The sequence below is a fragment of the Anabrus simplex genome, chromosome 4 (assembly GCF_040414725.1).
Source record: "Anabrus simplex isolate iqAnaSimp1 chromosome 4, ASM4041472v1, whole genome shotgun sequence".
In the NCBI taxonomy this organism is placed as follows: Eukaryota; Metazoa; Arthropoda; class Insecta; order Orthoptera; family Tettigoniidae; genus Anabrus; species Anabrus simplex.
The window spans coordinates 25,464,295-25,481,724 of record NC_090268.1 but is presented as its reverse complement, the minus strand read 5'-3'; positions in this window follow the sequence as shown (position 1 = coordinate 25,481,724).

Here is a 17,430-nt window from a genome sequence, read left to right as displayed (position 1 = left end):
CGTGAGGTGATAAACTCACATCTGGCAATATACAGGGATATGGATCAGGACAATATTAGATTACGGTTGCATTTCCACAATTGAGGATTGTACATGGAACTAGAATCACTTATAATTGAAGTAAAACTGAGTTTATGACTATAATTTACGTCACAATGAACAAGCATTGACGTATTTTAATTTAACAAAAAATATATAGTGAGATTTGCGGTAACATATAAAAAGAAAATTTAATCTAAACAAAACAGCTATTGGCATGAACTTGAAGTGAAATGTGATATCGCCGCTGATTACATTCTTCTTCACGTTATGAATGCATAACATGTCTGATGCTTTAATTACCTGTTGTCTGCATATACCGCTGATGAACTTGAAATTCCTGGAAAACCTATGAGCTGAAGTCGGGAGCCGTCTGCTGTTATCTTATGTAACCAGGAGTCGACCTACATACCATATACGCGTGTAGTAAGCTCCAATGTAGTTACGTCCACTCAATATATTATAAGAAATTGGAAAATATTATTGAAACATCTTGTGAAGTCCATCCTCACAATAAGATGTTTCTTTATCAGCATAGTACCCGTCTCTGCTCGGATACAACCACCACTTGTAGACCTCCTCGATTATTACAAGACCTCTTCAAACACAATTCTTAGCTCTGACCATCACTCTAAGACCACTTCTTCCATTTGATGCATCTGACTGATACATATGATCTGATACCTCTCACCACCGTTGCATCGACTTTTATAACCTCGTTATGACCACTCATATCCCTACTCCCTGGTCATCCCTTCTACTTCAACATACAGTAGCTGGCGAATACTGACACTTTGTCGCAATCACGTGTCCACGCACTGATGTCATCAGTCATGTGCCGTATAAGCGTACCCAAGCGGATTACAGTTGACTATGCTGCATGAGTCACCGGAAAACCTACTTGCACATAACATTCGCAGTTAAACTTAGCCTCTATTGCAAAATACTTTGCCAGCTCATCTGGCCAGAGTTACAAGCCACAGCATGACTATATGAAACCAACAAATCTCATTTAATACAATACAGAATAATTACAAACAAAATTCACTTAACCTATGATTAAATACAATAATATGCGTGATACCTAATTATTACAGTTTAAATGATGAGAAACAATATAAAATCTTATGAATCGGGATAATAATAATAATAATAATAATAATAATAATAATAATAATAATAATAATAATAATAATACATACTGAAGGGAATCCGTAGCCCTGTTGTACGGTTACAACATTTAGGAATTCGTATTTGTGTTAATCGTAGTAGTACAAGCATGGCTCCCTTGTTTGTTTATATTTTACTAACGTGCAGAAGTAACATGTGGTTTGAATTCAGCGAGTCAAATATCTAGTGATTTTTCATTGATTTATTTTATCTTCATTCCTTTGTACATGTGTGGCGTATTGTAATTAAACAGCACAGAACACGTGTGGAACTACAATCACGAGACCTAGCGTCACTGAACTAAGCACAAACAAAGCAAGCTTGCTCCTCGTGGTCTACTGCACCGTGCGGTCGCTGCCATCTTACTACGCCAGTCATCTATTTGGCTTACTGCTACCCAAGCTACCAGCCATCCATGTATAGAGATCAGTGCTTGATACCTTTCCGTCTGTACGTACGTAGACGGTTTTCTCTTAGCAGCTTGTAAGTTATTAGCAAAGTTCTGCACCTGTTGAGCATATTTAGAAGCTGGAGAAGGTCAGAATAAAGGAGTATATCAGAGAATAGTATTCTTCCATCAAAAGAGGAAGTTTATACTCTTCTGGCTTGACAGTATTAATCAAAAATGGCTGCGTGCAGTGGCATTACTAAGGATTAAAATTACATAAATCGGAATATTAATTAAGGTGTTAGTCGCTTAGCAACCTGCCAATTACAGAATGCATTGCGGGTTAGGGTAAACCTTCGCCTGCAATTATTGGAGTGATCATGTAATAATTTGATTTTATGATTACCGAGTCTCTCTTTGATTCACCGGCCATGTAATTCCGGAGAGAATGAAACAAATATTAAGCAAATCGGTCCAGTAGAAGGGACGGACGGATTTGCGAAAGCTGTGTTTAGTAAACTCGTAACATATAGATATAATTGTCTTTACAAGGTGCTAAATACCCTTCCGGTTTTTGGGGACGGCCACTAGCGAAGACTTTGTTCCGGTTAATCTACCGACACGAGGCTGACTTACTTGAGAAATTTAAAATAATCATCGAACTGAGCCGGGATAGAACCTAACAACCTGGGCTCAGGAACCTAGCGCTTTACCGTTTGAGCCACTTAAGCCCAATAATAATAATAATAATAATAATAATAATAATAATAATAATAATAATAATAATAATAATAATAATAATAATAATAATAATAATAATACCATGAAATTTTACCTGTCTTCATATTAACATGAAATGTGTGAAGCCATGCATTAACAAAGTGAAAAAATTACTTCGAATTTATCGCACAATATTCAAGACCTCATGAGCAGACTACGTCGTTGGCGAGCCGGATAATCGTACTAAGTCTTAACCCTTGCAAATGCAGGAAAGCTGGCAATCTCTCAAATTTTCAGAAATGACTAATACAGTCTTAAAGCAAATTAGGTGGAACCAGGGACAGTGGTTTGGCATTCATGATGCATCAACTATGATCTGGGAAACAAAATACAAAAATACAGTAGAGCCTCATTAATCCGTACTAACTAAGACTCTAGGTTGTCCGAATTAATGGAAGTCCGGATTAAACAAATTAACTTATGAAATGAACCGTGGCACATATTTAAACACACTATTCAGTAAAAATAACGTGTACAGTACAGCATTTTAAATTTAAGAAATACAAGTTTTTTTTTTTTTTTTTTTTTTTTTTTGCTACTTGCTTTACGTCGCCCCGACACAGATAGGTCTTGTGGGGACGATGGAATAGGGAAGGACTAGGACAGGGAGGGAAGCGGCCGTGGCCTTAATTTAGGTACGGCCCCAGCATTTGCCTGGTGTGAAAATGGGAAACCACGGAAAAGTATCTTCAGGGCTGCCGACAGTGGGGTTCGAACCCACTATCTCCCGGATTCAAGCTCACAGCTACGCGCCCCTAAGCGTACGGCCAACTCGCCCGGGCAAAGGTTATTTCGTATGCAAGATATAACCCAATATATTATTAGGCCCTACAAAAAACTAGTGCAGTACAGAATTAGAACATGGCAATCGAGGCATACCGTCTTTGACCACACTTGACACTTACTGCTGATCTTTTGTCTTCCTTTGACATTAATTTCTTTAATAATTAACTCACGCAGATGCATCAAATGTTCGCAATATGCAGATATGTTTTCATCGTTGATATCTTCAACTTATTTAATGACAATGTTTAGATAGTATTTAAACTAACTAAGTTTTGGCTTAGGTTTAATACCACCTGCTTCATGCTGGTCATATTCATCGGTTTCAGAGCTTTCCGCAGCGATCACACTTGTAACGATCTCCTCCTGCAGTGTTTACCACGGGGCCCGAAGTTATGTACTGTTTGAACTTACTAGTGATAGGCTCTTAATATTAATCCTTCCTCTATAACCTCTCTGGTCAAAATCTCTTCCGACCGCACGGATGTGTTTAATCATTTTCCACTTTCTCTTCGTGTTGCTAACTTTTTCGGTCACACATTCTTCGAAGTGACAAATATAATATAACTTTTTTTTTTTCACCGTTCACGGAATTCTGCCCCGCAAGAGTTATTTTTAACATGCCAGTAAATCTAAAACCGGGCTGGTACATATTTACACATTCAAATATGATACCCTCGAACTGAGCAGTCAAGACGGCCACCGCTCTACCTCGTGAGTTACTGATCCCAGCGACGAGTCGGATCTATTCCTACTTCTGCAATAATCAGAACTGGGGTATTGTAATCTCGTCTTTCGGCTTCTAAAATGATCACCACTACCATCACTCGAGAGAGATTGAGGTTGGGTTATCGCTGCCATTATGTTTTGTCTTCAAAATAACCATCTGTATTCCGCCTAGTGGCCTGCACTGAACCCCAGACGTTTGCATTAACATTTTCTGATTATTCCTTTAAACGTTTGTTCTACAAGTTAAGAAATGAACAAAGCTAAGTCAAGGCAAGTACAGCTGTCTCCATAGCCCGTCGGCTTTACCGCAATCTAGGCCTCTCTTTTATACAGTCGCGAAAGAGAGCTACCCCAGCGAAATTCCAAGTCGCTTGGTGACGCACGTGCTTAAAGCCGCCTCCTCTTGGAGAGGCGTGTTGAAAGCTACTGGCCTCGTTCGACATCTTACGGCGGCAGAGCAGTTAGCTTGAGTATATGTTAGTTGGAGGCTACGAGAAAAAGAAACAGTATATCCACCTGCACACAGTCTTGCTAATAGAAATAGCCATTTTATGAAATCAAGTGTAATAAACGTCTTTTATTTTTTGATATCGGCATGTATGATGATTTTTGGGAGCGATTCATTGATGGCATATGTATATTATGTTTTTCGATGCACGCGGAAAATATTTAGGTTGCCCAGCGTGAACACAGAGCTAAGTACGAAGTAAAATAATTTTGTATTTGGTAACTCTGTACGAGTGGGTTTGCCTGTAATCGTGGTATATTGTGGATTTTTGTAGCGTTCCTCTTGGATTATAGGTGAAGTTTTCGCGAATTTTGTCGCATACTTCGTGAATTTAACAGTGGTATATGCTCTCTTGTTGATGTACCTACTTAAGCGAGTGAAACTGAAAAACTACGGCGACGGTAAAATACCTGTTAAATTGTGCTCATACAGTTTAGGTTAAGCAGTTGAAAACAAGTTACTCAACTTATATTTCTGTGAAAATCATGACCGTACTATTACGATGCTTGCTTGTTGTTTTAAGGGGCCTAACATCGAAGGTCATCGGCCCACTATTACGATGAGGCAGTGGGCGAAACTATGTAAATTGTGTAAAATATGTTGTAGCTTAAATTATGATAGTGCCGTCAATTTGGAAATTTGTGAGAGTATGTGGTTGAAAATATTCTTATTCCAGTTAAATAAATTATTAAAAACTTATTTTTTAAGTGATCTGCTTGCTTGTTATATCTCCACTTAGTTATCGAGCGAGTTTATAAAATAGTGTTTACTTTAGAAAGGTGGGGTTATCATTTCCTTTTTTAATTGTAGCTGGTGTAACGAATGCGTTCATCCCATGCCACTGATTCTTCTGTTTCTGTAACGTCACGGTAGGAAACTACAGCAAACGCTGAAAAACCAATCTGGAACTCTAGGCACTACGGTCACTAGATATCTGCTAGATCAGAGATGACAACACTGGGTATTACATATCAGTTCTCTCTGGTTACCGATAGCTTTGGAGCTAGTCACAACAAAAAATCTATGTGGATGGTGTTACTGTCAGAACAGCAATATTCAAAGGGAGTTTCATGGAAGCTTCTGGCTGCCATTCCGCACAATTCTGACCGACCGCTTTTGATTCTATTATTCTGCTCCGTCCTTTACGCATTCCACTCTCGGGTCACAAAGCCTTTGACAAGCTGAGCCAGTTTGGTACTTCCGTTGTTGCACTGCATGCTGTTCCACAGGAATTTTGTTAGAGATATCCTTGAGAAAATATTTTTTAACTATATTCATAACTTAACCAAAGAAGACCAGTTGAAAGCTAAGCCCTTTGGTCGTGAGCGTGCGATGGAAATGTGACATGCAGAAACGTAGGTGACCGAGCTCGATAGCTGCAGTCGCTTAAGTGCGGCCAGTATCCAGTAATGGGGACATAGTGGGTTCGAACCCCACTGTCTGCAGCCCTGAAGATGGTTTTCCGTGGTTTCCGATTTTCACACCGGGCAAATGCTGGGGCTTTAACTTAAGACCACGGCCGCTTCCTTCACATTCCTACGCCTTTCCTGTCCCATCGTCGCGAAAGACCTATCTGTGTCGGTACTACGTAAAGCAAATAGCGAAAAAAGAAACGTACGTGAACAATCAACACCCTAAGTTTAATGCCATTTTATCCTATGCATCCTCAAAGAGAATTATACTATACACGATGTAACCTCGAAGATTATCAAATAAGCCAATCATAGTTAGCTTTATTCTACTAGATGTATAAATTAGACTTCTCACGGGAAAACAAATTGGCAGAATGGCCCTTAGTTCATTGGAAATATTTTGAACACGACTTATATCAATGTAATGAGGGCCTATGCCATTAACTAGTAGAGTAAGCTAGGGGGCCCATTTGTGTCCCCTTAGCAGATTTCGAATTTTGGAAATTCAGCAATATTATGGCCTAGACTAGATATCGGTATATATATTACTGAATATATTCTCCACCTACGGGCAAGTTACATAAAAACTGTCATAACGTAAGGTAGTTAATATTTGAGAAAGATGAGTTCTACAAAATCTAAACTACAAAAAATGTGTTCGAAATTTCGTCCCCCACCAAATTTATGAAAAGTACAATTAATTCTAATACTTTTTTATTGATTGATTAGCAAACATTTCCTATAATGAATTACTTGGACATTCATGAAAAATGTTTTCTTGGTATTATTTAACATACTTTCAGCGTTTCTCGTGGGATGTTAAACTCTTTTCTTGTACCTCAGTAACCCATTGTCTTCACCCTCACTGCCTTAATAGCCTTTTTCTTAGCCTCCTTATCCCACTGCTTGCGTTTTCCCAGCTGAAAATAATTAACTTCATAAATAAGAAATAAAATGGAGGGCGAAATTACGAACATTCTCTAAATTATTACAAAGGCCGCTACAGTAACTCACGCCAACCACCTCACTGTAGCGATTACACGCCAGGAACTAGACATATCAGTACTAACTCTAGGAATAACAGGCTCTTAATTTGAATGCTGTACTAACGCAGCTCAGCATAAGATATGAATCCTCCTTGCACACGGAAACTAAACGTAGTGCACAAAACCAACTCTCGCAAGACAACGGAATCAGGCTACGCGAGTGCGCGCAGCTGAACATTAGGTACGAACGGTGCAAACTGGAAATCCCTACGGGGACGAAATTGGGTGCGGGGACGGAATTTGAGCCCGCTTACCTTACCTTGAAATTTTCATTGTCTGAAATCAAATCATTTGAGGAAAAGAGAAAAACAAGTTTGTTTTAACTCTAAAGCAAGTTTGTAAATTTTCGTTACTTTGTGATCATAGCCATGAGTCCTCGTTTTTGCACAGTCAGAAACACAGCTCCCTTGGCGAGAACAAAAATGGTCAAGTCACTCTGCTATCACGTCCCCAGTGTTTTCCGTCTAAGCTACTACGGCAATCTTGTGCGCTCGTCGAAAGAAAATTATAATTAAATTATAATTAAAATTATAATCTATATTCCCATCGCTCCGAATAGTTTCTAAACTCACACGATCTGCCTCATGAAGCTGTTTAAAAAATGAGCTTTTTGCACACACCGTTATATCAGTCCTCTGTCGTGCAGCCAATGTTACAATGCCTGAACTTACATACTCATTCCGGTGACCCAACAAATATTCTGGCAAAACGAGGTGGCAGTAGCAGTGGGACGAGCTGTAAGCAACAAATACTGATCCTTTCAGCGAGTAGTTTTGCATCTGCGTCCTGTGATTTAAAAACAAAAACTGCAAGGTATTGTATTTGGAGAACTTCATTTCACCAACAGAAAGTCTCAAATGATGCCATGTAGCAAGCCTGTAAAGTAAGTGAACTTCCATTAAAACTCTTGAGTTTAAAGTTCGTGCGCAATTAATATTAATGACTAACATTTCATGATAAGTTCCTTATCAAAGGTCAACAAAGTAATTCTATTAAAAAGCACTAAATATCCTAGGCTCAATGTCTCTAGGAGAATCGTAGCTTAGCAATGATAATGTCACCCACGATAACTAGTAGTCTGCAAAGTCACCCGAATCGAATGAATGCATAAGAAGGGAGCGTTAATATTCATATTAATTTATCAATTTGCATTTTGACAAATACATTACCCAGGTACATTGTTATATTTAACAATATGGCATGAATTAGGAAGTATGTAAGTACGAAATGCAGTGATAACTTGCTGTGGTCATGAAGCTAGTCAACAAAGGAATGCTACACTGTAATTGGACATAATAATAACTACAGGAATACAGCTAGGAAGAACACGTGAAACAAAAATCATAAAATGTCTGGCATTTGCGGATAACATAGTCATACTCAGCAATAAAACACAGGAGGCAATGGAAGAACATGCCTTTGTTTAGTGTTTACAGTGCACTATGTCTTCTGGTATAGGCGGGAGCAATTTTGTTACTTTCATAGATCTGTCTCGGTCTCATCGTTGGCTTTGACAATATGAAAGTGACTTGGGTATGAACGATGCTAGTAATGCCAGTTCCTTATGCAGCCAGTCCCTGCTATGAGTGGTGTGAAAATGTTGCTCATAGGGTCAGTTGATGCATATCAGTGGGCTTGGCAGACTGATATGTAACAGCAACTCTGGTTCCGTGAGGAAAGCAACGGGAAACTACCTCACTCATTTCCCTAGTACACCTCTTCAGTGATGCCTAGGCCATCTATGACAGCTGATGGCATAGCTGTTGAGGATCCCACCAGCGCAAGCGCTGACGGACTGAACATACAATAGAAGCACGAACGCTTGCATGAAATAGCTGCCAAAACAGGTCTACAAATATCTTACAAGACGACCCAATGCATGGAACGATAAAACAACAATGTGCACACCATGCATACTGTACTGTATATGGATCCGTAAAAAGATTCGAACAATTTATATATTTAGGGGAATACGTACAAATAGGAGGATTAAACAAGGCGTCTAATGTAGAACGGAAAAACTCTTGAAGGGCGGAAAAAGTCCATTCGACACTCCATGTCGTACGATGTCGGCATGTAAAAGATCTCTGGTGATACATTTGGTATTTACCCGACAAAATTAATTAAATCTCAGCCATGGACGCCCAAGAGAGATCCAGTTTACTCTGTCTGCCATCTAGCGGACCTAGAGTAAAACGGAACGTCAAAATTGACGAGCAGACAGCCAGATGGCGTCAAATTGAAATGTCTGCACACGGTAGCTGAGGCCATACGATTATTATTATTATTATTATTATTATTATTATTATTATTATTATTATTATTACTCTTGAAAGCATCCAAACTCACATGGTCACATAAGAAAAGCATATCAAGACGGATCAAACTTAGACATTACAAAACAGTCTTATTACGAGAAGCATTGTATGCGTCAAAAAGACCACAACTGGAGCATCAGGTATCAAAGTGACGAAAATACAACGTAAAATTCTCAGAAAAATATTTGGACCAATACAGAGATGGCATATGGATGAAATGACGTACCGAAGAGCTGTACCAGCACTCTTGACAGACTCACATGATCAGGAAATGCAGACTTACTTTCTATGAGCACATACAGAGAATGGGCAACAGAGCTAAAGAACATCTTTGATTTAGGCTAGTAAACAGTTCAAGCAAGAAAATAAATTAGTATCATGAAATAGAGGAAGACTTAAGGCAGGTGGAGATCAACAGGCAAATTATAGGATACAAAAGAATTCAGAAACAAAATTACGAATACAAAATTTATGGTAAATGAGAAGACAGGGACATTGCGGACAGAACAAAGGAAAGAGAAGCACAGCCAAAGAACGAGGAGATTTTGGGTAGAGAAGAGGAAGACTGGAAAGAAGTGAAAATTGTGTCATTTGAAATTAGAGTTCAAACACTGTCCATAAGGGCAATGATATGAATGAATGAATATCTTCGTGTCAGAAACATATAAGGCACTGTTCATTTTAAGTAGAACTTTGCTATTTCCAGTGCATTTACTCTGGAGTAATAAAGCTCTTCTTAAGTACAAGAGGCTGGACACAGTTGATATTGCAGCAAATGTTGCACAGTCTAGACTTCTCGACATTCACACTGAATATCATTTTTACCAAAGTAGCCTCGTCTGGTTAAATTAACCTTTGAACTGTCCACTCCAGCCTTTTATAATTTTAAGGTTTTAGTAAAAGCTACATCCACCGTTTTTTGGCAATCGTGAAACTATACCCAACAGGACAGGCATACTCTGCTGCGGAATAACATAGCGCCACTGCACAAGTTCGGATGGTATAAGGATAACTTCCCCACTGTTATCCAACCAATTTCATTAGGAGATTGTTCCTAGTGGACAATTTAGACTTGCAGTTCATGCACATAATAATAATAGTTACGGTTTTTCGTGGTGGACAGAGGTGAAAGAAGGTGCGGGCATGAATCTGTCTATCTACTAAAAACAAAAAATTAAAAGCTTTAAAATTACAGTTATGTTTCTTTGGTCTGGTTTTTTCAGAAGCTAAATTTTAACAAAACAAGCCGCTAAGCGACGGAACAAGATTTCAGGTACAGTAGTTTAAATACAAGATAGGAGAAATCACAAAATCAACAAAATTTGTCAATCATTTGAGCTTGAAGCTCCCAATTTTACAAATGTTACTTGAGCATCATTGCTCCATCCACTCAAGAGTCTTGGAGACAGATCTCCCACTTTTATTTACAGAGTTTTACTAACACCTCTACGAAATAGAATGAGCGTCCATGCTCTATGAATTATCTAGAAGAGTGCGCTCAGAACCTTATACTCTTAATTGCCTCCACAAGGCACAACCTACATTTTACAATACAAACATAATTCACTGTCTAATGCCTGTTGCTCACGGTAAAATTTTCTGTCAAATTTATTGTACAATATAATTTTATAAAATTTTTGTCGCTCACGGTGAAATTAAAGTTTTATAAAACATTGGATAAAACTTTTCATAAAATAGGACATGTTCTATTTCGTAAAATTAATTTTACGAAACTAACCAATCAGCGAAGCTAAAATCACGATGATGTTGGCGCTACGTCGTGAGAAGATTGTGAAGCTCGATTGTAAACAAACACTTCTTTCTAAAATGGCAGGATCCGGGTGGACAAAGGAAGCTGTTAGTGTTTTATTGACGAATACCAGAAATATCCTTGTTTGTACGAAGTTAAAACACCACATTACCACAACAGAAATGCAAGAAGAGAGGCAGAAAACACAATCGCCGAATCCCTATATGAATCCTGGTCTTCTAACCTCAACTAATTTTCGACCAAGGACAGCAATCCTCTACCTTCTCTTCTTTTGATCCAATCCCGAGTTCAGCATTTCTTGGCATTTCTTTTCTTCCTTTTTACCACTGCACAACATATAAGTGCAGCTAAAGCAGCAAGTTTTGCTTTGTTTGTTGGAGCCATACTCTCAAACATACTGTAAGTTGAACAGCTGATTCTTGGTTTAAAAGTTTATCGATAGATGGCAGCACATACAAATCTCAGTTAAGAAGAGAGTTCATAGATGGCCATCCTGGTGCTTCGACGGATTTTTAAAAATGTTACCGTATGCAACACAACTTGTTTTTACCAAAATTTTATAAAATTAATTGTACAACAAATTTTACAAAACATTTTACCGTGAGCAATAGGCATTAGACACTCAACATAAAGAATTTTACAGGAATATCGAGTACTCATTCTACCGGGCCTTGGTGGGAAGAAAGAAAAAACAGGTTAAAGTTACTGACCCAAAAATCAAAATGCTGCGGAGGCAGACCCTTGCACTCCTTGAAACTTACACTCAGAAGTTAAAAAAAAACTTGGGCTGACTGCCCGACGTTACAGAGACGTTACCACTGAGGTGACTAGGAGAAAAATTAAGTTACAGATAGATAATGTTATTTGCTTTACGTCTCACTAACTACTTTTTAAGGTTTTCGGAGACGCCGAAGTGCCGAAATTTAGTCCCGCAGGAGTTCTTTTATGTGCCAGTAAATCTACCGACACGGGGCTGTCGTATTTGATCACCTTGAAATACCACCGGACTGAGTCAGGATCGAACCTGATTACAGATAGAAAACCGTTACAAAATCATAGTGACCTCGATGTCAATTTGATAGGGAACTCGAAAGGGTGTCACACTATTCCCGAATTTAAGCTAAGTGCTTTTCATCTTGTTTGAAATTTACAGTAGAAACTTACATTTTAGAAGGTTGGAAATTAAAGGTTACACTTATTAAAGACAGGAAACCTTCCCCTCGAGCTAGCTATCACATAGTAATTAAATGGCTGCCATTACCTTACTGCGCTGGACTGCTCGATGAAGGGCTAGACGCCCCTGCTTCCACCATTAGCACACACCGAGTAAACTGGACGATTAAGAAGACAAAGTGGCTCGAAAAATTGCCAGCTTTTATACGCCAGAGGAAGGTTCTAGAGATGTCTGGGCTAAGGTCCGAAGATCCCCCTCCCCAATTTGTATTGGATAAATAAATATGTACAAGAAAACCGATTGGTTGACAATTAAATACGCAAAATTTCCTATTCGTCAATTTTGAAGTTGGCCGAAAGAGATCCAAGTGTTGACAACTCCGATATACAAAAAGAACTAAGACAAATCAACTCAGTTTAGTAAACCTTATAATAAATTACTTTTCAGTCTTAATCGTTCCTCTTCACTCTAGAGAGCATAAAATCAGATTTTATGGTAGAGACATCTGTAGAGAAAAGTCCAAACTTATTGCACAAGTTGTTGCAAGTTTATATTGAAGATGGCGTTTTTCAAGGCGCTTCATTTCAATGAGTGAGGTGGGTGTACCCTCGCGGTAAAACAATAACAATAATGTGATTCTTTAACTTCGAGTGCGCGCATGCGTGAATCCGATGCACTGAATAGTGCGTCTCATGCTAGCATTAGGGTCTACATGTCGGCAACGCTAACGACCATTCAATGAAGGCACATGTAGGGGTGATTACCAAAAGGTATCCTGTTCTACACGCGATAGGCTATATACATTTTTAAAATAGTCTTGTAAATCCCCGAAGGGCTATAGCCACCTGCATTGCAGGGACAGTGCTCACTTATCAGGTGAGCAGATCCCGAGGAGCATTACTGTATAGGTTATTTCCTAGTTTGTTTCGTGAAAACTTATTACTGCATGTACACATGTGTAGCCTCGCCTCCGAGTGTATGCAATGTCTCTTTCGCGATCAACAATTCGTGAAAACCTATTATCACACTAGTAAATGTACCCGTGCTTCCCTACGGTATTCCACATTGTATACGGATATCGAAGTAAATTACTATACATGCAGTGAGTAAGTTCTTTTTTTAAATGCCTGTCTGTTAGCGTGATCCGAGAAACAGCACGGGGATGTTCCCATACGTTGTTTTCAATGTAAAGTGCGAGTTGCGGAGTTGTGATAACGGCAGGCTCACTTGTCTACTACCATTCACAACCAAGTAGGTAAGTTTTCATTATAGTGGCAGACCCCATTACCTACTGCGCGCTCACAATTGATTTGGGGAATTTTCGTTACAATGGCAGGTGCCCTTTCCTACTACCAGACAGATTACAGTTGAGGAGTTTTTATTACAATAGTAGGCACCTTCGCTACTGCCAGTCGAAACAGTTGTGCTGTTATTATAATGAAAAACCCCTTTCCTTTAGGCCTACTACATTCACACCGAGTTGGTAAGTTTCCGTTATAGTAACAAGGCCACTATACCTAATGCCAGTCACATTTTAGTTGGGTAAATTTGTTTACAATGGCGGGCACACTGCCTACTCCCAAACACAACCGGTTAGGAGTTTTGAAAAAGTTTCATGCTCCCTTGACTTCTGCCAGTCATATCGAGAAGGGAATTATTAATTACAATGGTAGTCCCTCCTTACTAATGCTGCTTACAAAGGAGTTGGAGAAGTATCCCATTCCTACTGCCAGTCAAAGTTATGTGGAGAGTAATGATTACAACAGCAGACACCACCTGCTGAGAGTCACTATCGATGAATAATATAAATTATGGCGAATACACCCTTCCTACATCGCTACAAATAGACTTCAATGAATATATTATGTAGATCGACATACGAAGTATGTGCATGTTTACAATATTGCAAAACTTCATTTACAGATTAACTGCTGCTAAACGATACATCATATGGACAAACGAATTGTACCAGAAGACGCCTCACTTAGGTCTAAATGGCTGGCCGTAAGATATTTTATCCTGTCTTATCTATTTATGGGTAAAATTGAGTTATGAACTATGAATAGGGTGAAATTTGGGTAAGTTTTTCTGACTGCATTATTGTGGGTACTAATGTGATAGCTACAAACATAAAATTTGGCTCACGTATGGATACTAGTGGGCCAATGTTAGTGTAGAATTAGATCTGTCTTTCGTATAAGTGATTCGAACTACGAATTATACGTGTACAAAGAGCAACATGTAGATATAATCGAGAAAGAAAGACATATCTAACATAAGGAATAGAGATACGACTAAACGTCATAGGACCACAGTTGTAGATCACTCCAGACTGAACTGAGATTTTGCCATCCGTTTTGTGATACGACTACCGTTTCCCCCCCCCCCCCCCCTTTCATCACATTTGAATGTTTAACACCCAAGAAAGTTTCTCAGAATACCCTCCAGGCAATAGTGGAAAATCTATCCGGTGAATCTCTAATTCCTACGTTTTAAACAGTATTAACATTAAGCCGAACGCTACGAATACTCTTTTGTGCCCTTCTTACTGATAAAAAAAAGTAAGAACTGTTATTGTGGGTGATCTTTTAACAGTAGATAAGTAGGTGCAGAGACTTTTCTTTACAACTGTTTATAGGGTTTATACTGTCATTTGTTCTCGCAGTCTGGATATCTAACGATTTACACAGCATACGCCACATGCAGTTATATTCTTCCAGTTACACAGAAAGTCAGTGATGGCAGAGCCACCGTGCAGTCCGACAGACATTGCAGTATAGCCTGACGTAGGTTATCCAGCCGTCACTGGTTACAACTTTTCACTTAAGTGCACCAGTGATATAAATATCTAATGAGGTCAGTCACACCGATAATATGAGTAACTTTAGCCAGTTTCTGATAACCCGTACGAAGAACGGTTACTTCTGCTAGTATCAAAATAAAGATAGATAACAGAGAGAGAGAGAGAGAGAGAGAGAGCGAGAGAGAGAGCGAGAGAGCGAGAGAGAGAGAGAATCAGAATGTTTGTTTATTTCTTAATTCCTCACTAAGCTTGAAAATAAACTTTTTGAATATCTTGATTGATCATTTACCATCATTAACTTGAGTAAGGAAACCTCTACTATCGACACTTTGAGGTTAGTTTGTTGATGGTTATGTCTCGATTTCAATATTTAACTAGTCAAGTTGGCACCAAACTATGAAACTTTGCACTGCAAGCAGTCACCGTACAGTTGTGTGGAAGACCTTTTTCCACTTAATTTCAACAAATGCGATATATATGCAAGTGTATATTTTATTTGACAAGGAAGTGCGTTTTAAGGTGAAATTGGAGGAATAATTAAGTTTAATAGTGCATACACAGGTTTATTCACCCAAGATGTTAAACGAAAATAGAGTCCAAACCAATGAAAATATCTGTATTCTGTTTTCATTTTTGTAAATGATAGCACAAGGGGCTTGTAAAATGTGCTACTTATTCTTGTGAGGTGATTAAAAACCGAGATATTTATACGAACTGCATGTTTTTAAATGGAACGCCACGAACACATACAGCTGGCCAAAATGTTCAACTGCATACAACTTCAAATAAGTATTTCAAAAATCGGACAGTTACTTTGAAATATCAATAACAACATGCGCGGATTTGCATGCCGCATCAGACAGCGTGCAGTCGGACAAGGACATATTGACGCACAAGCAGTTTCCTGGGTGTGATTCCAGCCACAAAATACAACTGTATGAGCTTTTACAAATGGTTTTGAAAACAACAAGTTTCATCTCCCGTCCCCGTTGTGTGCTCGCCAGTCACACAATAACGTTGCACACCCAGGGTATGTTACGGTACATCACATTATGTGTACGGTAGTTTACAGTACGTACCTGGTATCCGTTCTGGGGCTGGAATCAACGCCATGAAACGGCTTGCGTGTCAATACGTCCTTGGCCGATCGCACGCTATCTGATACGGCACGCTAACGCCCAAATGCGGTTTTTATTGATCTCAAAACGTAACTGTCCGATTTTGAAAATACTTACATATTTGAACTTTTACTCAGCTGAAATCTTAGGTCAGTTCTGTATATTCGTGCCGTTCCATTTCAAAATATGGAGTTAGTATTAATGTATCGGCTATTAAGCACCCAATGGGAATACGTAGCACATCATTTTACAAGCCCCTGGATATCATTTACGAAAATGAAATGAGAATATCGATATTTTTAATAGTTTATATGTTATTCCCGTGCAACATCATAGGTAAGAAGGTATATTCGTGTCCTCGTCCCGACGTGGTGCAGCTCTTTTCAGGCACACCCCCAATGGAGGTGAGCTGCATGTACCATTACAACCACATACCAGCCCTCTGCCATTCTTAAATTTCTGGCGGGAACTGGAATCGAACCCGGACGTCCGAGGACAGCAGCTAATAACACTAACCGTTACGCTACGGCGGACAACACCATAGGTGAATAACCCTGTACATGCAGATCTGCATATATTTGAGATACGCGCATACATTTCAAATTTCGGATTTATTGTGCAGATTTTCGACTTTTATTATGTATCATTTAACATGGTTTACAAGCAGTCTTCAAGAAAATGTTAAGTAATCACTGCCGAGAACTCCTGATGAACGAGTTGGCCTCCTCCTGAATGAACATTAAATTACATTTCAAAGAAAAATCAAGACATGAACACACTGTGTGCTCCTGATCATTGGGGGGCAGATCATTTATTAAAGATGTAGAAAAGCAAGAAATAAAAATCTTAAGGAAAATTTTTTGACCAGTCTGTACAGGAAGAATCTGGATGGTTAGGAAATCTCATGTCCTGTACCAACACTCGGAGAAAATCTCCGACACTTTTAGAACAAGACGTCTGAAATTTTACGGACATATTCTCAGATTGAGTAATAATATATTTACCAAAAGAACTCTGAACCTTGCCCTATCAATGAAAGTTAAAAAAAAAAAAACCTGGCTTCTCGAAGTTTGAAAAGGTCTCCAGTAAATAGGAATCACAGATGACATTGTGTTAGACAGATCTAACTTCAGAAAATTAGTCGACAATCACCGCTTTACACACAATCCCAGCACTACGACCAACGAAACCTGGTCACAAGATCGCAAGCAAAGCCACAGCGAGGAGATTAAGAGATTTGGGGAGAAGAAAAAGACAGCGACATCAGCTTGATAAGTTCAGTCGCTCTTCTTAGTCGGGCATAACGAAGAAATAATAATAATATAATAAATTATTATAAAAACAGAAGAGGTCTATGCTTCGGTTATGTACCTAGTGTAACGATATTAAGG